Here is a 23,029-nt window from a genome sequence, read left to right on the forward strand (position 1 = left end):
CAACAAAAGAAACTACTTGTTCAGCGCCTCAAACAAATCAATCATTTAAATAAAACCAACAGATTAAGGTACAACAGGCTCCTGAGACACTGCGCTTGCCACACCACTATGTGAGATGGATTGGAAGACTATAGAGCAAGAAAAGTGGCTGCGCTGTGTGTCAGGAGCTATATAAAATAGAGAGCACAACGTATAAAATGTAAAGAATTTATTCTCTTAATCAATATAGTTATAAAACATGTAGGTTAATAATACACCTATATCTGTCTCAGGTGATATAAAGGTTCAGCCGTGTGAAAAAAATGGCTATCCAATATATTAAATCCTAATTGTGCAATAGGGAGGGAACAGGAGAATTTGTAGATGTAGTTCCAGATAAATGTAAACATATACTACCTCTCCGGCAAGGGCTGGTATAAACTTGGCCGGGCGTCCCCGGCTAGTGAGTCCTGCGTTGCCCGATGTTCTGCACAGAGGAGAGGAGTATTGCGGTGCCCAGTGCCGAGCACCTCCCAATAGAAAGAGATGTATGATCGTCTCCTGTATTCCTGATCGCCAGCCGGCGATGAAGCAAGCTGCTGAAATGCACAATGTGATTGCACAGCGGCAAGAAACCGCCTTTGACTTTCCGACAGCAGCTTGCTATCACCGCCGGCCAGCGATCACGAGAACAGGAGACGACCGCACATTTCCTCCTGGCGGCAGGTACTCAGCATTGGGTTACCCACCTTTCCGCTCCGCTGTGCAATCACATTGTGCATTTCAGCAGCTTGCTTCATCGCCGGCTGGCGATCAGGAATACAGGAGACGATCATACATCTCTTTCTATTGGGAGGTGCTCGGCACTGGGCACCGCAATACTCCTCTCCTCTGTGCAGAACATCGGGCAACGCAGGACTCACTAGCCGGGGACGCCCGGCCAAGTTTATATACCAGCCCTTGCCGGAGAGGTAGTATATGTTTACATTTATCTGGAACTACATCTACAAATTCTCCTGTTCCCTCCCTATTGCACAATTAGGATTTAATATATTGGATAGCCATTTTTTTCACACGGCTGAACCTTTATATCACCTGAGACAGATATAGGTGTATTATTAACCTACATGTTTTATAACTATATTGATTAAGAGAATAAATTCTTTACATTTTATACGTTGTGCTCTCTATTTTATATAGCTGCTGACACACAGCGCAGCCACTTTTCTTGCTAAAAAGTATGTGCAGCCTGATGCACTGTTTTGGCCAACAAGGTGGGAGCCAAAGATTATTCTCTTGTGAAAAGGTAGCCCATAGGCTACAATGGCTAACACCATCTGAAGTAAGCATTGGCCAAGCTTCAACAGTAATTTAGACTACATCACCATTGCCACAGAGGTCGATGAGAAAGGCAGTGTTTTGCATGTCCTTAATTAACATAAAATGGGATATCCTGCATTACAGCTTCATGATATACCCCGGATACTGAAAATTCAATAATGTGACAAACTGCAGTTTCAGAACAAATCAGATTCATAAACAGACACTCACAGCTTGGACAAGTACCATGTATGTGCACCTGTTCCGAACTTTAATACTGTAAATGTAATGAACCCTAGCTGCCTAATAAGATTTTGGAGCAATCAGTATAAAGAAATATACATATCTTTTTAATAAACAGAAGATTATTTTTATACAAAATATTTTTTTCCCCTTTGAAACTATACATAAACTTTTTGTTGATTTTTTGGGGTGGGGTTTCTATTGCTTGTTTTTTCTTTAAAAAACAAAACAAAAAAAAATACATATGAAGTCAACCAGCTATTTTATTGTCCATGAAGACAGACTTATAAAGAAAACATTTAAAGTTGTATTCTATTTTAAAATAGGATCACTGAACACTTAGTGACAAAAGGAAATTAAGTAAGAATCAGGCGCCTAGCAAACATTTTTTTATAGGTATGTTTTCAAAAGTGGATCTAATTAAAGCAGGTAGGGAGGTGCCAATGGTTTGTGTGTGCAAAGTCTGGTAAAAGAGGAAAAGTAAGTGATTTGCTCATGGACACCATATCCACTAATATGAGTGTACTGGGAACACTGATGAGGTTTGGCATACGCAAAATCACAAGTGTATCAAGAATAGTCTACTCCAAAATAACACACATGGGGGTATATTCAATCAGGCTCGGATCCATTCCGACATGCATTTGTCGGAATGGATCCGACAAGGGCTATTCAATGCCCATCTCAATTCAACTTTAAAAAATCTGAATTGAGATGAGGGACCGGAGAGGGGGGAGAGCCACTGGCAGACGGGGGACAGCAGTGCAGCAGGAGGATGTGGCACAGCCGCCAGACCTCAAGGCAGCGTCCACCCAGCGGGACCTCACTTGCTAGAGCCGGGTGGACGCTGCCGTGAGCGGCGGTTATGACATATCCTGCTGCAGCGCTGTGCTGTAGCGCTGCTGTCCCCCGTCTGCTCGCGGCTCTCCCCCCTCTCAGGTCCCTTATCTCAGTTCGACTTTTTTTTTTTTTAAGTTGAACTGAGATGGTCGGAAACGGGGCCAAAACCTGTCGAATTTGGCCCCGTTTCCCTCAGAAGCACGTGAATCGGCAGCTATACTGCCGATTCACGTACTATTCGACAAGTCGAATTCCCCGACTTGTCGAATAAAAATGCTGGGGACTGAATAGGTCGGAACCCCTTCCGACCTGAAAAAGTCGAAAACTGCAGTCTTTTCGACAAGACGGCAGTTTCGACCTTAATTGAATATACCCCATGGTGTTGGAAGCGGACCATTGATGAGAGTGTAGATGCAGGCTACCATGACTTGTAAAGAATAACAAATTGTTCACAGACCATATCCTAACAGCCAAGTACAAAAGTGGTGACAGAGAAAGTATGGCATATTACGCCAAACTTGTTGTAGTAGTCGTCAAAAAAATTATACTTGGCAATGGAAACCCAGCCAACTAACAAGAATGCCAGCCAAGAACAAGAAGGCATAGATGCATTGTGCTAAGGAATTCAAACACTGGATGAAAATCATAACCTGTCCAGTTGAAATCTATATCCTGCATTTTCATGATGATGAAAAGACCAGGATAAAGCAAATGAAATAAGCAAATGAAAGGGCGTAGATACCGTAGGTGCAGGCAGTGTTGCTGCTGAGTCCCAGAGCTGAGAGGGGTCCACCTTCCCTGTCAAAGTTACACGTGTTATAAAAAAATTTCGCCATTGGGTGGTACGTAGGGGTCCTTTCAAACTTTTTCCTTGGGGCCTGCAGTATATCTAAGTATGCCCCTGGACCTGCTCATTGTAGTGTGGTATAAAATGAACTGGAGGGCATTTTAATGTTACATAATATGAACCGGGGCACTGTAATGAGGCACAATATGAACAGGGAGCACTATATATCATAATGTGAATTGGGGGTACTGTGCGACATAATGTGTACTGGCAGCTCTGAAATACAGTATAACATAGGGTGAACTGAAGCACTACTGCGATTCATAAAATAAACTAGGGCACTACTATGAGGCATAAAATATTAAATAAGGCTCTACTATGGTTCAGAAAATGAACTAGGCATAGCCAGATTAAGGGGGGGATGCAGGGCATACTGTACCACGGGCCCCCCCTCTGTCAGGGGGCCCCACAGCCAGAGCACAGACATCACTAGCTTTCACTCTTATGCAGCAGCAGAAACAGACAGCCATGCGAGCAGGACAGAATGCAGTGCAGGCAGAGACACAGGAGTATCAGATTTCATGAACTATCGACTGAGCTTCCCAGCCAGAGAGATGGGAGGGTGGAGAGAGCTGTTAGTGAAACAGGGTGGGATCCCTGTGTCACTTACAGCTCTCACCATACCTGGGTGGGAACCCCATGTAACTTGTTATCTAATGAGGGTCGAGAGAGAGACTAAATACTCCTGAGTCCTGTCCCAGTGTGTAAGTAGTGCAGAGGCTGCTGCTATTTTTGTATATGACAAGATAATTTATAGAGTTTACTTTTCTATGTGTATTTTAAGGTTGTTTAAGTTGTCTTTGTTCCACTACAAGAACATATTATAAAATACTTGTCTTTCAATTAGGTGGAGCTATAAACAGTGGTTCCGGTATGAATGGTCGACCATGTTATGGTCGACAGTCATTAGGTCGACCACTATTGGTCGACATTGACATGGTCGACATGGACACATGGTCGACCCATGAAAAAGGTCGACATGAAAAGGTCGACAATAGTTTTTTTTTTTACTTTTTTTGGTGTCGTTTTTTGCGTAAAGTGACTGTGAACCCCAATTAGTGCACCGCTTCGCTCGCCATGCTTCGGGCATGGTGCCTTCGCTCCGCTACCGCTTCGCTCGGCACAGATTACCGTTCCAATCGTAGTCCACGTGGATCGTAAAGTATGGAAAAGTTCCCCAAAAGAAAAAAAAGTAAAAAAACTCTTGTCGACCTTTTCATGTGTCGACCTTTCATGTGTTGGCCATTTTCATGTGTCGACCATGTGTCCATGTCAACGTCGACCAATAGTGGTCGACCTAATGACTGTCGACCATAACATGGTTGACCATGTGAACGGATACCATAAACAGTACCCAGGCATTATTAAACTATTACTTTAAATCTAATATACACCATTGGGCTAAATTTAATATACACAATCCATACCTCCCACCATGACCCATTCCAGTAGGGACAAAATGCGCTCTACCTGGACTTCCCTCTTAAGTTATGATTGCAATCACGTGTGTTGAAACACCTTTATCAATTAAATAGTTTAACACAGGTGACTACAATAATATATTAAGAGGGAAGCCCATGTAAAGAGCATGTTGTTCCTCCTGGAATGTGTCATGTTGGAAGGTATGCACAATCTTATACACAGCACCCCCTTCCACTGGTGCCCCTTGTCTAAAGTGCCCCGGGCCCCTCCAAGGCTTAATCCAGCCCAGGAAATAGGGCACTATTATAGGGCATAACATGAACAACTGCTGCAGAGAAGTGCCTCTCTCAAAGCACTGGGACGGGGGCCCCTTCGAAATGTTGCTATTGGGCCTACAAAGTTTTGGCTATACCCCTGAGCAAATGGATCATTTCTGCCAGGTTCCAAGAATGCAGGCTTGGTGAATGTGATATGATGTGTATTTGTATCAGATAATCTGTTCTCAATTTAACAGGTAGAAGTTTGAATGCCACAGGACTGATCAAGTCAATCAGGTGAACTCGTTAAAAGCATCTTGAACTTTTCTTGGTTCTATATGAAAAAAAAAAAAAAAAAATAGGATTTGAATTACCTACCGGGAAATCCTTTTCTCGTAGTCCGTAGAGGATGCTGGGGTCCAAATTAGTACCATGTGGTATAGACAGCAGGTCCACTTGGAGCCATGGGCACTTTAAGAGTTTAATAGTGTGGGCTGGCTCCTCCCTCTATGCCCCTCCTACCAGACTCCGTCTAGAAACTGTGCCTGAGGAGACGGACATACTTCGAGAGAAGGAGATACACATAGTGGGGAGATTCACACCAGCTCACACCGAAATGAAAAACCATGCTGACCAACATGGAGAAACCATGCAAACCAGCATGCAACTTGAAGAAATCAAGCGAACCAGCATGAAACATTTAGAAACCATGCCAACCGGCATGCAACATGAAGAAACCATGCAAAGCCGCACGCAACATGAAGAAACCATGCAAAGCCGCATGCAACATGAAGCAACCATGCTAACCAGCAGGAACATGAAGAAACCATGCTAAATCAGCAGGAAAGAGGAGCAGCAACAGCTGAACCAATACTTAAAGTAACAGTGCAGGAAAACGAAGCACTGGGCGGGCGCCCAGCATCCTCTACGGACTACGAGAAAAGGATTTACCGGTAGGTAATTAAAATCTTATTTTCTCTTATATCCTAGAGGGTTCCATTTAGTACCATGGGGATGTAACAAAGCTCCCAGTACGGGAGGGGAGCGCTGAGGCTCCTGCAGAACAGATTGACCAAACTTAAAAGGTCCTCAGAGGCCAATGTATCGAACTTGTAGAACTTAGCCAACGTGTTCGACCCTGACCAAGTAGCTGCCCAGCAAAGCTGCCAAGCCTGGACACCACGGGCAGCCGCCCAGGAAGAACCCACTTTACGAGTAGAGTGGGCCTCAACAGAATTTGGACACGGCAAACCTGCCGTAGAATAAGCATGCTGGATAGTAAACCTGATCAAGCGAGAAATCATCTGCTTAGAAGCAAGACACCCAACCTTGTTGGGATCATAAAGGACAAACAGAGCGTCCGACTTCCTGTGACGAGAATTTCTCTTCACAGAAATCTTCATAAGCCCTCACATCCAAGGACTTGGAAGTAGTTGAGGAGACAGTAGCCACTGGCACCACAATAGGTTGCTTGATATGAAAAGTTGACACAACCTTTGGAAGCCCTATCTTCATGGAAAATCAAGTAGGGGCTCTTGTAGGACAATGCCACCAAATCTGACACACACTTAGCAGATGCCAATGCCAATAGTGTGACCGCCTTCCAAGTAAGAAACTTGACCTCTACCTCCTGTAAAAGCTCAAACAAATCCAATTACAGGAACTGCAGCACCACATTAAGATCCCATGGTGCCGTAGGAGCCACAAAAGGTGGTTGGATGTGCAGAACCCCAATCAATAAAGTCTAAACCTCAGAGAGAGCAGCCAATTGTTTCTGGAAGAAAATGGACAAGGCCAAAACTGGACTTTCATGGAGCCCAAGCGTAGGCCCACATCCACACCTGTTTGTAGAAAGAGGAGAAACCGTCCTATTTGAAACTCCACCGTAAGAAACTTCTTTGGATTCACACCAAGACAACCACATTTTCCAAATCCGATGGCAATGCCTAGACGTCACTCCCTTCCTAGCCTGGAGCAGAGTAGGAATGACCATTTTCGGAATGCCCTTCCGAGCTAAAATGAAGCATTCAACCTCCATGCCGGCAAACGTAGCCGCGGGAAGTCTTGATAGGTTAACGGCCCCTGTTGCAGAAGGTCCTCGCGAAGAGGAAGAGGCCTCGGATCCCTCAGAAGTAAGTCCAGAAGATCCGCGTACCAAGCCCTTCTTGGCCAGTCCGGAAAACAATGAGGAATGCCTGAGCTCTTGTTTTAGGAGTTTGAGAATCCTTGGGATGAGTGGAAATGGAGGGACCACATACACTGACTGGAACACCCACGGAGTTACCAGGGCGTCCACCGCCACTGCATGTGGGTCTCTCAACCTGGAACAGTACTTCTGAAGCTTCTTGTTGAGGCGAGAGGCCATCATGCCAATCTGAGGTACACCCTATCGGCTTGTGACCTCTACGAATACCTCCGGATGGAGACCCCATTCTCCTGTAAGGAGATAGTGTCTGCTGAGGAAGTCCGCTTCCCAGTTGTCCACTCCAAGAATGAAGATTGCCGACAGCGCCACCGTGTGATTTTCTGCCCAGAGGATTCTTGTCACCTCTGACATTACAGCTCCATTCTTCGTTTCACCCTGTCGGTTTATGTAGGACACCGCTGTTAAATTGTCCGACTGAACCTGAATGGCCTGATCTTGAATAAGATGTGCCGCTAGTAGAAGGCCGTTGAACCTGGCCCTTAGCTCCAGAATGTTTATTGGAAGGATGGATTACAGACTTAACCACTTTCCTTAGAAGTTTTCCTCTTGGGTGAAGGCTCCCCAACCTCCGTCGAGAAGGTGAGAAGTTTGCAGCCACCAGAGGAATGAAATTCCGGCTTTTGACAACAGGCGTATTTGCTGGTGCATGTGAAGATGAGATCCCTACCATTTGTCTAGGCGATCCAGTTGGAAAGACCATGCAAGGAACCTTCCGTACTGTCGGGCCTCGTAGGAGGCAACCATCTTCCCCATAAGGGGAATGCACTGATGAACCGATACCCAGGCTGGATTCAGGACCTCCCGGAACATTGATTGGATCACAAACGCTTTCTCCACCGGTAGAAACACCCTCTGCACTTCCATGTCGAGAATCATCTCCAGGAAGGAACGCCTCCTTGTCGGTTCCAAATGTGAAATTGGAATCTTCAGGATCCACCCAAAATCCCGGAACAGTTGATTTTAGAGAGCAACACTCTGTAACAACATCTCCCTGGAGGATGTTAAGGTCGTCCAGATATGGAATTATGTCCACTGCTGGTCCGTGGAGTAGGAGCACAATTGCTGCCACGATAAACACCCCCTCCCCAGTGTTACGTAGAAGCCAAGTGCAGTGTTTGGAACTGATATAGTTGTAGATAGGTCTAGAGAGGCGGCCAGATTGGAAAGTGAAGGTACGCACCCCTGATATCCCGGGATACCAGGAATTCCCCTATATCTCGACCAGAGATCACCGCTCTCAGACTCCATCCTGAATTGAACACCCACCAGTAGATGTTCAATGACCTTAGGTTTAAATAGTAACCCAAGTTACGTAAAAGAGGTTGAACTAGAATAATGACATTTGTTTGACAAATTGTAGAATAGCTTCCAGCAGTATTGTACTTTCAGCCTGAGAAATAGTAAACCTGATTTGAGGAATCTGTGAGGCGGGAGTACTAGAAACTCCAGTCTGCACCCCTGGGCAGCCTAACGTTTCCCAGGGGACTAAGCAGGATATCGCCTAGATGTTTTACTGAAATCTTTTTAGTCTCTCTCCCACCTGATAGAACCCCAAGCAGTGAGGTCCATTGTCAAAACGAAGGTTTTGAGAATACCGGAACCGAAACAGTTCCTAGGAACCTGGCGGTGCAGGTTTTCTGGAAATCCCCCACCGTCCTCTATAGAAGTGGAGGAACCCTATGTGTAAACATTGCGGTTTGAAGAGATTGCAGTATAGTAGGATCTAATTTCCTTGACTGCGCAGCTGCGGAAGGAAGATTTGTCCACTTACCTGCAGTTGGCTCAGATATTCCCGTATCCCGAGCATCCCAACAGGTAGGTCCTCACCCATGAAGGGCTTATTCACCATACCTCACTTAGATTCTGTATCCGCAATCTATTGGTATAGCCACAGTCCCCTGTGTGTCAAAACTGCCAGAGCAGTGGTCCCTGCATTAAGCAGGCCAATCTCCTTCATGGCTTCCAGCCGTGAAGCCAGTTGAATCCGGTATATGACATAGAAACAAGTACATGTCACTCCTACACATAGAATCTAAATCATTAAGAAAGGAGCCTGACCCACGTTACAATATCCCCAGAGATCTATGCAATAGTGTGTCTCCGAGTCACACCTGCAGCAGCGTACAATATTAGAGATTAGTCTCAATCTGCGATCAGCTTTTATGGAGGTTGTACCAGGGACAGGTAACACAACCTTTTTTGACAATTTAGACACTCGTTAGGGATGTGGATAATATCTCTGGGTGTACTCAGGTGTTCCCAAATAAAGAGTTCAACGTCCTAAACAGTGGGAAGGCATGCATTATATATATATATATATATATATGCACACACACACACACACACACACACACACACACACACACACACACACACACACACACCTCATCCCTAATAGCCTCAAACATATGTTACCCCTTCATATGTCATGCAGTATATGGGCCAGTGTACGCTTGTTAGGGTACGTAATTGGGGTGAGAGGCACAGCTGTGGGATGTTAATCCCCAGACATCTCAAAACTGCGGCTTCTACCCAGTATGGAATATATTTGAAGACATATACTTTAAAGTACACCCCATGGAGGCCACCCCAGGGGGATCTACCACTGAAGCCTGAGAGTTTGTACAGTTTTGGCCATGGTATAGACTCCCCAGGAGAAGATAGACATTCTGCAGTACAGGACAAGGTCACTTAAATATGGTACAGTGGGTTACATGCACACACACCGGAAAATGTCAACACCGTTTCCCCTTAGAACATCTTCAGAGAGTCACAGAGTACAAGAAGCCAGCCACAGCGCACCCTTATAGGCTTTTATTATGATTAAAAAAAAAAAACAGCTGACTAGCTTAACCTTAACAGGTTAGCCAGTATATAATGCACTCTCCCCCTTGTTTATAACACCTTGTTCCCGCAGTGTATATATGTGGAGGACAGTGCTCCCTGTCAGCGTGTGTCTGCAGGGTCAAAATTGCGCCTGTGAGTGCTGGATCCTGCGCTGAGGAGAAGCCCCGCCCATTGTAATGGCACGTCTTCCCGCACTTATTGTATTATACTGGCCCGAGGTAATTTGCAGCTAACAGATGGATAAGTCCCTGGTAGCCTTCTGTGACCAGTGTAGGGTGCTTGCGCTGGCTCAGGACACCCCTCACAGCGCCATACACAGTGTGCCTCTGAGCCCTCCAGAGCGCAGCCTGTCAGAGCTGCGCTCCCACCCCTTGTGCCGCCATTCCCGCCAGTGACTCACTTACCGGGACGCCGGCGTCATACTTGCCACTCCATCTTCTGGCTCTGTTAGGGGGTGGCGGCCGTGCTGCAGGAGTGAGCGGTCGCCTCGTGGGCTTGCGATCACCCCCCCCCCTCAGGAGCTCAGTGTCCTGTCAGCGGAGATAGGAGCCATTAACCTCTAGGGTTGGATCCTACTCCCCCCCCCCCCCCCCTCCCTAAGTCCAACGAAGCAGGGAGGCTATTGCCAGCAGCCTCCCTGTACTTAACTCTTTCAAAAAACATTAAAACTAGAAAAACTCCTAGGAGCTCCCCTAGCTGTGACCGGCTCCACTGGGCACATTTTCTAAACAGAGTCTGGTAGGAGGGGCATAGAGGGAGGAGCCAGCCCACACTGTTAAACTCTTAACGTGCCCATGGCTACCAAGGGACCAGTCTATAACCCATGGTACTAAATGGAACCCCAGCATCCTCTAGGACGTAAGAGAAATAATGATTTCATGCTGTTTCACAGTTTGGCCTGAGCCTTTTTGTTCAGTAAAAGAAAGTATTAAGGCTACAGCATGCAATGAAATTATACATAATTGTGTGCTCTCAACTACTGTAAACAGTCTGAGGAAGACTCCCCTTATCTTAGCATGATAGCTCCCAAAAGCACAATAAAAGAGGTACAAAAAAGGGTGGTAAGCTTGGTGTAGAATCGCTTAAATACCTTAACGTAATAAGGACGTAATACACAGAGAAGGGGGTGTTCGCATACGCATGGAGATGGTCCGCCTTATGCGACTGTCACGGGTGTGCCTACAGACACCAATTGGTATTTCACAGCCTATGGACGTTGACAGTGGGCATTTATGTCTATGCACAGTTGAATACATGGATGAACACCTGAAAAGGGCTTTGTAACGACATTGCATAAAGTCAGATATGCAACTGTTAATAGACGGGTATAATTTAATTTGCCAGCTGTCGGGATCCCAGCGTTCAGGATACTGATGCCAGAATCGACAGTTGGCAATGCCGGCAGCTGGAATACCGGCGCAACAGGGCTATTCCCACTTGTGGGTGTCAACGACACCCATAAAGTGGGAATAGAACCTGTGGCGAGCGTAGCGAGCCCGCAAGGGGATTCTTTGCGCTCGCCCGCTGTCGCATACCGGTGGCCAAGATGCCACTGTCGGTATACTGACAGCCGGAATCCTCGTCGCCGGTAAATCATACTAGACCCAATAGACAATTACACGAATGTGGCTAAGTCTGACTCAAAATCAGGCCCAAAAACCCAAGAGCAGGATTGTCCTGGAATTTTAGTGAAGTCTCCCCAAACAGAATGTTAGGGCACAGGGAGTGATTCATGCATTTTGAACCATACAAAACATGACATGGTGACAAATAGCTGTGTAGTTGTGTAAGACAGGAGCATGTAATTTGTATTAAATAACAGTTCATCACACTTCGTAAAAAAATAACATAATATAGACTTTGATGGAGCATTTAAATGAAGAAAGGTACATGAACTTAGATGTGAGGGTGAATGGAGTTCAAGCTTCTTGCTTTAAAGTGGCCCACGGGCATTTATAGTTGGCCATATTTATTAACTGCTGATGTATGAATGCTTTAAATATACATTTGTCATTGTATTATTTTTTTTTATGGTGGACCATGTTTACTTTTAAATCATTGTACCCAAAAATTAATTAGAGCGGCTCAAAACAGTCTGCCAAATTTGCATTATTCATTTATCAAGCCAGTTAAAGCGAGACTGACATCAGAAAGAAAAAAACTTGTATTAACTCCAAATGTAAATTTATTGGGGGAAGGAGGTACACTGGTTACTAAAATTTACGGATCTTAAAAAAACAAAAACAAAAAAATTTAGACAAAACAACTTACATCCTGACTTCAATTGGCATTTGCAAAATTAGGTGCTGCAGCCACATACTCAGGCAATTATGTAACTTATGTACTATCATTTTTTTCCCCACTAAATTTACACTGTACCAGGTACAATATGTTGTGAACCAGATGTGTAATATTACAAAATGTAAAGCTCAACTACACTAAATGAGTAAAAACACAATATATTTTCTGGTTCATTGTTTACAAACAGAGAACACTATTTTTAATATTCACATATGCCCAAGATATATTGCGATGATGTCCAAAATTAAATGAAAAAAGGAGATTTATGGTAAGAACTTACCCTTGTTAAATCTTTCTGCGCGGTACACTGGATTCCACAGGGAATAACATTGGGGGGTGTAGAGTAGGATCTTGATCCGAGGCACCAACAGGCTAAAAGCTTTGACTGTTCCCAAGATGCTCAGCGCCGCCTCCTCTATAACCCCGCCTCCGTGCACAGGAGCTCAGTTTCGTTAACCAGTCCAAAGCAGTAGCAGGCAAAAGAGACGACAGCAGTTAGTAGCCACGTACACCACATTCTCACGACAGGAGAAGGTGTCAGTGGCTAATGCCATACAAACCCAAAGAAGCTAAGTGTGTCAGGGTGGGCGCCCTGTGGAATCCAGTGTACCTCACAGAAAGAGATTTATCAAAAGTAAGTTCTTACCATAAATCTCCTTTCTGCAGCGGGGTACACTGGTATTCCACAGGTAATAACATTGGGGATGTCCTAAAGCAGTTCCTTATGGGAGTGAACGCACTGTAGCGGGCACAAGAACCCGGCGTCCAAAGGAAGCATCCTGGGAGGCAGAAGTATCGAAGGCATAGAACCTTATGAACGTGTTCACTGAGGACCACGTAGCCGCCTTGCACAATTGTTCAAGGGTCGCACCACGGCGGGCCACCCAAGAAGGTCCAACAGACAGAGTAGAATGGGCTTTGATGGTAGGAGCTGGAAGGCCAGCCTGTACATAAGCATGTACAATCACCATTCTAATCCATCTGGCCAAGGTCTGCTTGTTAGCATAGCAGGCCAGCCACGTTTGTGAAAACCAAACAGTACATCGAGAGAATCAGACTTCCTAACGGAGGCTGTCCTCTTCACATCGATACGGAGAGTGCCGTAGCAATCCAAAGACCACTCTTTGAAGGATAAATCCGGAGAGACAAAGTCCGGAACCACAATCTCCTGGTTAAGGTGGAAAGAAGACACCACTTTAGGTAGATAACCAGGGCGCGTTCGAAGAACCACCCGGTCACGGTGAAAAATCAGATAGGGGGGCCTACAAGACAAGGCACCCAAATCTGATCCCTGTCTAGCAGAGGCAATAGCCAGCAGAAACAAGAACTTGAGGGAAAGCCCCTTAAGGTCCGCAGATTCAAGAGGTTCAAAACGGAGACTCTTGCAAAGCCTCCAGAACCACCGACAAATCCCAAGGAGCCACAGGTGGGACATAGGGAGGTTGAATCCGCCAAACACCCTGAGTGAAGGTATGAACATCAGACAGTCACAATTTTTCTCTGAAACCATACCGACAGGGCGGAAAATATGAACCTTGAGGTAGGCCAGCCAAAGGCTCAAGTCCAGGCCCTGTTGTAGGAAGGCCAAAAGTTTGGCCATACTAAAACTTGTAAACGTCATGATTGCTAAATGCGCACCAAGCAAAGTAAGAATTCCAGACCCTATGGTAAATCCGAGCAGAAGCCGGCTTACGGGCCTTCAACATAGTTTGAATGACCGCCTTAGAATATCCTTTGGCCCTCAGTACGGAAACTTTAGGAGCCATGCCGTCAAAGCCAGTCGGGCCAAATCCTGGTATACACAAGGGCCCTGAACGAGGAGGTCAGGTCGTTGCGGAAGCAGAAGAGGACACTCTAACGAGAGACCCTGTAGGTCTGAGAACCAATGCCGTCTGGGCCACGCTGGAGTTATTAGCAGAAGGATTCATCCTTCTTGCTTGAACTTCCTCACCACTCTGGGCAGGAGCGACACCGAAGAGAACACGTAGGCAGCCAAAAGTTACATGGAATTGCCAGTGCTTCCACGAACGCTGCTTGAGGATCCCTTGTTCTTGCTCTGAAGACCGGAACCTTGTGATTGTGTCGAGACGTCATCAGGTCTACATCTGGTAGGCCCCACTTGTCCACTAGGAGTTGAAATACTTCTGGATGAAGGCTCCACTCTCCAGCGTGTACATCCTGATGACTGGAGAAGTCCACTTCCCAGTTGAGGATCCCCGGAATGAACACTGCCGATATGGCTGGCAGATGGCGTTCCGCCCATTGAAGAATCTTTGACACTCCCAACATTACCATGCGGCTTCAAGTGCCGCCTTGATGATTTATGTACGCCACCGTGGTGGCGTTGTCAGACAGGCCTGTTCAGTACCAGATGCCGGCTTGTTTCAGAGCATTGAACACTGCCCACAATTCCAGAATGTTTTTCGGGAGGAGATACTCCTTCCCTAGTCCACCGACCCAGAAGAGATGTTGCTCCAACACCACGCCCCAACCCCTCAGACTGGCATCAATCATCAGAAGGACCCAGTTGGATATCCAGAAGGGACGACCCCTGCTCAATCGATGGTCCTGCAGCCACCAGGTCAGTGACAGACGGACCTACGGAGACAAGGAGATCATTTGAGACCTGATCCGGTGAGGCAGGCCCTCCCACTTGGCAAGAATCAGTTTCTGCAGAGGGCGGGAAATAAATTGAGCATACTCCACCATGTCGAAAGCAGACACCATGAGGCCTAGTACTTGAATCGCCGAGTATATCGGCACACACGGACGAGAGAGGAAGCAACGTATCTTGTCCCGAAGCTTCAGGACTTTCTCCAGGGACAAAAACAACCTCTGGCTGTGTGTGTCCAACAATGCTCCCAGGTGCACCATGCTCTGGGCAGGGAACAGGGATGATTTCTTCCAGTTGATGAGACCCGTGGGCTTGCAGAAACGGGACTGTCAGATCCAAATGACGGAGGAGAACTTCTGGGGTATTGGCCAGGATTAGCAGATCGTCTACATACGGCAGGATCCGATGCCCCGACGGCGGAGTGAATCCGTCAAAACTGCCATGATCTTGGTGAAAATTCGCGGATCCGTGGTCAGACCAAACAGTAAGGCCCGGAATTGGTAATGGAGATGGTCAATAGCAAACAGCAGGTATTTGCTGATGTGACATGGCAATAGGGATATGCAGGTAAGCATACTGTATATCCAGGGATACCATATAGTCCCCTGGTTCCAAAGCCAGGACAATAGAGCGAAGGGTCTCCATACAAAACTTGGAGACCCTCACAAACTTGTTCAAAGATTTGAGGTTGATAATGGGCCGGGAGGAACCATCCGGTTTGGGGACTAGGAACAGCTTTGAATAGTACCCCCTGCCCCTCTGAGCCAGAGGCACCGGTACTACCACTCCGGTGTCCAGGAGGGATTGTACCACTAAACGGAGAGTTGTTGCCTTTACCTGATCCGAAAGTATGTCAGTCAGGCAACAGCTAGGAGGGGGACATGTCTTGAAGGATATAGCGTATCTGTGAGTGACGACTTCCCGCACCCAATGATCTGAAGTGGTATTCAACCATACCTGGGTGAACTGTAAAAGTCGGCTTCCCACCTTGGCAGGCTTGTCAGATTTGGAAGCCAGCTGACGTTTAGCCTTGAGCTTGGTGGTTTTGTAAGTGCGAGACTGTTTCGGGTACGCCTGACCCTTTGCTTTTCCCGGAGGGCGAAAGGAACGAAAGATAGTACCTCTTAGCCTTCGGGGCCGAAGAAGTAGTACTAGGTAGGCATGCAGTCTTAGCAGACGCCAAGTCAGCGACAATCTTGTTGAGATCCTAACCAAAGAGGATGTTTCATTTAAATGGGAGCACCTCCAGGGTTTTCTTAGAGTCCAAGTCCACCAACCAGGACCGCAACCAGAGAATACGGCTAGCCGAAATGGATGTCGTAGCAGCCTTGGCCGCAAGAACACCTGCATCTGAAGCTGCTTCTTTAATGTAATGAGATGCCGTGACAATATAAGAGACATTGTCTGGCATGTTCAGAAAAATTGGACGGAAACTCAGCCTCTATTTCCTGAGCCCACGCCTCAATAGCTTCTGCGGCCCAAGTAGCCGCAATGGTGGGCCTATGCGCAGCCTCTGCGAGGGTATACATAGCTTTTAAGCAGCCCTCCACATGCTTACCCGTCGGCTCCTTGAGAGAAGTGACGGTAGTGACAGGCAGAGCAGACAGCACCAGTCGAGCGATTTGCGAATCCACCGGCAGTGGCGTTTCACAATTTTTACTCAATTCTGCTGCAAGGGGATAGCGGGCTAGCATCTTCTTGTGCGGGGTGAATTTCTTTCCTGATTCCTGACGTATGTCAACCAAGTGGTTGAATGAGGTAAAACCAATTTAGTAACCTTCTGACGTTTGAACCGGTCCGGTTTCTTAGATGTAGTAGCAGGCTCAGGATCATCATCAATCTGAAGAATGAGCCTGATAGCCTCTAATAGAGCAGGAACATCCACCTGTGAAACAGATTCCCCATCAGAAATGTCATGATCAGAGTCTGTAGGGATCATTATACACGCCATCTTCATCGAAAGAGGTATCCGGAACATGCGTGGATTGAGAGGAAGTAACAGTCCGCTTAGAGGACTTCTTAGGTTTAGTCTTAGGCGGGCGAGGGTCAGGAATACGTTTATCCAAAGAGTTATTCAATTGTTGTAACTGAGTGGACATAGCATCTGTCCATGGCGGATTATCTGAAGGGACCATATAATGCTGATAAGGCACAAAAGGTTCCATAGGGTGCGCGAGTCTAGTTACCAGCGTAGTCAGTAAATTAGAAAAGGCAGCACAAGGCGGGCCCTGATGTGCACCCTTTGTTATTAACTAACCGGGGGGTACAGAACCCCCAAAACCTGAACTCTCCGCAGCCATGTTATCCTCAAATTCATCTGGGACATCATAACCGCGCATATCGGAATCAGCGTCAGATACATCGCCCCCAGTAGCCGACATTATATGAAAGCGTTGTCAAAGTCGAAAAATATTGCAGAACACACAGCATGTATAAACTGCACACACATGCCCACTGCGCGTGCACTTGTTCTGCCCTGAGTGCACATATCCGCAATTTGCGTATGGTCGCTCCCGCGTGACCTGCGCATCCGCGCGTGGTATGGGTATTTACGGCAGAGTTTGTGTACGCATGGAGGGCCATCAGAACACATTACATATTTAATCCAAATAGTGCACAATGTACACATAGTCTCCTTGCACCACATCAGAAAGTTATAGCTGTTAAATGGTTGCAGAACAAAGGGATTCACCTTTACAGGATAAGAGGGGACAGACTAAGGTTATAAGGTGATATTTGGTATCCAGCTGTAGGGTATTTTAAGGGAAACATTCCGGTGTTGGTCTGCGGAAGATCGCATGTTCCTGCGGATAGTTATGTGCAGAAAATGAATATAGATATAAACTGTATTTACTGTATATTATGTATGCGGCGGGAATCCAGAGGAGACCACCCACCAGAGCAGTTGAGAAAGACATCGCCTACCTTTTCAAATCAACCTATGACCTCTCCTGTACTGTAAAAGTGCATCCCTGTGTCCAATGGACAAAGGGATTACAGTATCCATTGTATTGCTTTTGGAAGACTTGTATAAATAAAGCCTGCTGCAGGCCGGCCAGACACAAGACTCACAACGTTATCTATTTGATTACGGAGGACTGGACCAGGAAGCGCACGCGAATATTCTCACGTATGTACATTGACTGTAGCCATTATTCTGTTATATATATTGTCTTGTATTGTAGTGTATAATTTGTATTGTAAACCCCCTTTCAGAAATAATCCACTGTGGTGTCGGAACCCAGCGGTAAAATCACAATTGGTGTCGTGTCCTCATTGCCCTGCTAAGGTTTAAAGTGTATTATTATTATTATTATTGCATTGCATTGCTGTAGAAGGTTTTAAGTGCATCTCTGGCTGTGTATGCGCTGCGAGTACTTTGTACCGTCAGCGCGGCGTGTGTACGCAAAGTCCGTACACTACGGAACCCTTTTACGCTAATAGCGGCCACAGCGGCTAAAGGTTTAAGGTGTGTTTAAGGTATAGTTTTCATTCCTGTAAAGATAATCAACATTATCAGCGTAAACCACGGGCGACACAGTACATTATCAGCAGATAAAATACCTAACACAACCCCCCCGTGCAGTGTGACAGCACAAAGAGGATTTCTGAGGTAAAATGTGACTGATAAACACAGAGAAAAATACAAAATACGCATATCCTGTGAAATACCTATATTATCTAATAACCCTGACACACAGAGCCTCCTCAGGTTACAGAATATAGGGATAGCAGTAGAAGTGAGATACATGGAGTAGAGATCACCCAGCAGCTATATGCACACACACACAGACAGTCACATGTACAATGCAGGAATTATGACAAACAAAAAACTGCACTGGACTAGCAATACTATTATTGAGTAAAGCTATGTATATAAACAGATATATCAATGCACAGTAAAAACTGGATGAATATCATAGGGTACTTGTACTAAATAACCCTTAATTATGCACTTGTTCTTAGCGAACACTGTCTAAACGACATGTAGAATTACTTAAGTGTCCTGTAAATGCACAGCACTGATGGTGCAGGTGGCTTTACAGAGGAGGCATCTCCCAGCAGTCCCAGAATCAGTGCAGCTGTGTAATGGCGCCCAAACGCTGACAGGGAGTGAGGGGACAGAGAGATGCAGCTCCAGGGTGGGAAAATTTACTCAAAATGGTGCCCAGGGGCTGGGGGAGGGGCTACAGGCCAGAGCCTTATCCCCTTACTGGACTTCACCACCGGGTGCTGCGGGCCTTAAAATGGATTATAGCCTAATCCGACCTGTGCCCTTGCCCTGGTGGTCTAGTGGGGTCCCTGTACTGCCACAATGTCCATGCGAGTGGCGATTTCCAGCGGGTCCCACCTGGGGGACCCTCTTACCTCCTCCCTGAGTGCTTCCACGCGATCCCAGAGAACTACGGTTAGTGTGTGCGCCCTGGGTGAAGAACCGGAGCCTACGCTGTAAGTACCCGGCAACCAGGGATGTGGGAGTATACAGCGCAGCTGTGGGAGGTGATGGAGCTGCAGCATATGTCAGAATGATATCTAGTACTAGAGTGCCTCTGCTGCAGATTTTGAAGTCTTCTATCTTCTTTAAAATAGCTCTTCTTAGGGCTGCTGGAGCAGCCCTGCCTGTTAGCTGCCTGGGCTGCAGGCACCAACTTAAAAACTGAGCTCCTGTGCACGGAGGCGGGGTTATAGAGGAGGCGGAGCTGAGCATCTTGGGAACAGTCAAAGCTTTTAGCCTGCTGGTGCCTCGGATCAAGATCCTACTCTACACCCACGATGTTATTCCCTGTGGAATACCAGTGTATCCCGCTGCAGAAATTTTTACTCCTCCATAGGCGACCTCTACAAAGAGAGACCAGATCTTAGTAAGTTACCACTGATGTGACATTGATTTTGATAGAGTTATCACCTTGTGGTTATTTTAATGGCTTGAAATAACTACTGTTAAAAGGAGTTGATAAAGAACCTGTGGGAAAGGTGCCTAGAGATAATAAGAATTTACTCACCGGTAATTCTATTTCTCGTAGTCCGTAGTGGATGCTGGGACTCCGTAAGGACCATGGGGAATAGCGGCTCCGCAGGAGACTGGGCACAACTAAAAGAAAGCTTTAGACTACTGGTGTGCACTGGCTCCTCCCACTATGACCCTCCTCCAGACTTCAGTTAGGATACTGTGCCCGGAAGAGCTGACACAATAAGGAAGGATTTTGAATCCCGGGTAAGACTCATACCAGCCACACCAATCACACCGTTTAACTCGTGATACAATACCCAGTTAACAGTATGATAACAACTGAGCCTCTCAACAGATGGCTCAACAATAACCCTTTAGTCAAACAATAACTATATACAAGTATTGCAGACAATCCGCACTTGGGATGGGCGCCCAGCATCCACTACGGACTACGAGAAACAGAATTACCGGTGAGTAAATTCTTATTTTCCCTGACGTACTAAGTGGATGCTGGGACTCCGTAAGGACCATGGGGATTATACCAAAGCTCCCAAACGGGCGGGAGAGTGCGGATGACTCTGCAGCACCGAATGGGCAAATTCTAGGTCCTCCTCAGCCAGGGTATCAAACTTGTAGAATTTAGCAAATGTGTTTGACCCCGACCAAGTAGCTGCTCGGCAAAGTTGTAGAGCCGAGACCCCTCGGGCAGCCGCCCAAGAAGAGCCCACCTTCCTCGTGGAATGGGCTTTCACTGATTTAGGATGCGGCAGCCCAGCCGCAGAATGTGCAAGCTGAATCGTACTACAGATCCAGCGAGCAATAGTCTGCTTTGAAGCAGGTGCACCCAACTTGTTGGGCGCATACAGGATAAATAGGGAGTCAGTCTTTCTGACTCCAGCTGTCCTGGAAACATAAATTTTCAGGGCCCTGACTACGTCCAACAACTTGGAAGCCTCCAAGTCTTTAGTAGCCGCAGGCACCACGATAGGTTGGTTCAGATGAAAGGCTGATACCACCTTAGGGAGAAATTGGGGACGAGTCCTCAATTCTGCCCTATCCATATGGAAAATCAGATAAGGGCTTTTACATGACAATTCTGATACACGTCTGGCCGAAGCCAAGGCCAACAACATGACCACTTTCCACGTGAGATACTTCAATTCCACGGTTTTAAGTGGCTCAAACCAATGTGACTTTAGGAAATCCAACACCACGTTGAGATCCCAAGGTGCCACTGGAGGCACAAAAGGGGGCTGAATATGCAGCACTCCCTTAACAAAAGTTTGAACTTCAGGTAGTGAAGCCAGTTCTCTCTGGAAGAAAATCGATAGAGCCGAAATCTGGACCTTAATGGAACCCAATTTTAGGCCCATAGTCACCCTTGACTGTAGGAAGTGCAGGAAAAGCCCCAGCTGAAATTCTTCCGTTGGGGCCTTCCTGGCCTCACACCACGCAACATATTTTCGCCATATGCGGTGATAATGGTTTGCGGTTACTTCTTTCCTAGCTTTAATCAGCGTAGGAATGACTTCCTCCGGAATGCCCTTTTCCTTCAGGATCCGGTGTTCAACCGCCATGCCGTCAAACGCAGCCGCGGTAAGTCTTGGAACAGACAGGGCCCCTGCTGCAGCAGGTCCTGTCTGAGCGGCAGAGGCCATGGGTCCTCTGAGATCATTTCTTGAAGTTCCGGGTACCAAGCTCTTCTTGGCCAATCCGGAACAATGAGTATAGTTCTTACTCCTCTTCTCCTTATTATCCTCAGTACCTTTGGTATGAGAGGAAGAGGAGGGAACACATAAACCGACCGGTACACCCACGGTGTCACTAGAGCGTCCACAGCTATCGCCTGCGGGTCTCTTGACCTGGCGCAATATCTTTCTAGGTTTTTTTTTAGGCGGGACGCCATCATGTCCACCTGTGGCCTTTCCCAACGGTTTACAATCAGTTGGAAGACTTCTGGATGAAGTCCCCACTCTCCCGGGTGGAGGTCGTGCCTGCTGAGGAAGTCTGCTTCCCAGTTGTCCACTCCCGGAATGAACACTGCTGACAGTGCTAACACGTGATTTTCCGCCCATCGGAGAATCCTTGTGGCTTCTGCCATCGCCGTCCTGCTTCTCGTGCCGCCCTGTCGGTTTACATGGGCGACCGCCGTGATGTTGTCTGACTGGATCAGTACCGGCTGGTTTTGAAGCAGGGGTTTTGCCTGACTTAGGGCATTGTAAATGGCCCTCAGCTCCAGAATATTTATGTGCAGGGAAGTCTCCTGACTTGACCATAGTCCTTGGAAGTTTCTTCCCTGTGTGACTGCCCCCCAGCCTCGAAGGCTGGCATCCGTGGTCACCAGGACCCAGTCCTGTATGCCGGATCTGCGGCCCTCTCGAAGATGAGCACTCTGCAGCCACCACAGCAGAGACACCCTGGTCCTTGGAGACAGGGTTATCAGCCGATGCATCTGAAGATGCGATCCGGACCACTTGTCCAACAGGTCCCACTGAAAGGTTCTTGCATGGAACCTGCCGAATGGAATTGCTTCGTAGGAAGCTACCATCTTGACCAGGATCCGCGTGCAGTGATGCACCGACACCTGTTTTGGTTTTAGGAGGCCTCTGACTAGAGATGACAGCTCCTTGGCCTTCTCCTCCGGGAGAAACACTTTTTTTCTGTTCTGTGTCGAGAACCATCCCCAGGAACAGTAGACGTGTCGTAGGGACCAGCTGTGACTTTGGAATATTTAGAATCCAGCCGTGCTCTTGTAGCACCTCCCGAGATAGTGCTACCCCGACCAACAACTGCTCCCTGGACCTCGCCTTTATCAGGAGATCGTCCAAGTACGGGATAATTAAAACTCCCTTCTTTCGAAGGAGTATCATCATCTTTTCGGCCATTACCTTGGTAAAGACCCTCGGAGCCGTGGATAAACCGAACGGCAACGTCTGGAATTGGTAATGACAATCCTGTACCACAAATCTGAGGTACTCCTGGTGAGGATGGTAAATGGGGACATGCAGGTAAGCATCCTTGATGTCCAGTGATACCATGTAATCCCCCTCGTCCAGGCTTGCAATAACCGCCCTGAGCGATTCCATCTTGAACTTGAATGTTTTTATATACGTGTTCAAGGATTTAAAATTTAAAATGGGTCTCACCGAACCGTCCGGTTTCGGTACCACAAACATTGTGGAATAGTAACCCCGTCCTTGTT

General features: G+C 46.9%; 1 protein-coding gene across 11 annotated transcripts in view; it reads right to left on the reverse strand.

Annotated features, from left to right (window-relative positions):
* The window catches only part of RBFOX2 (RNA binding fox-1 homolog 2), a 1,097,056-nt gene that overhangs the window by 184,120 nt on the left and 889,907 nt on the right, over positions 1–23,029 (reverse strand). The gene's annotated exons all lie outside the window — the stretch shown is intronic.

This window comes from Pseudophryne corroboree, chromosome 9 (genome assembly GCF_028390025.1).
Source record: "Pseudophryne corroboree isolate aPseCor3 chromosome 9, aPseCor3.hap2, whole genome shotgun sequence".
Classification (NCBI taxonomy): domain Eukaryota; kingdom Metazoa; phylum Chordata; class Amphibia; order Anura; family Myobatrachidae; genus Pseudophryne; species Pseudophryne corroboree.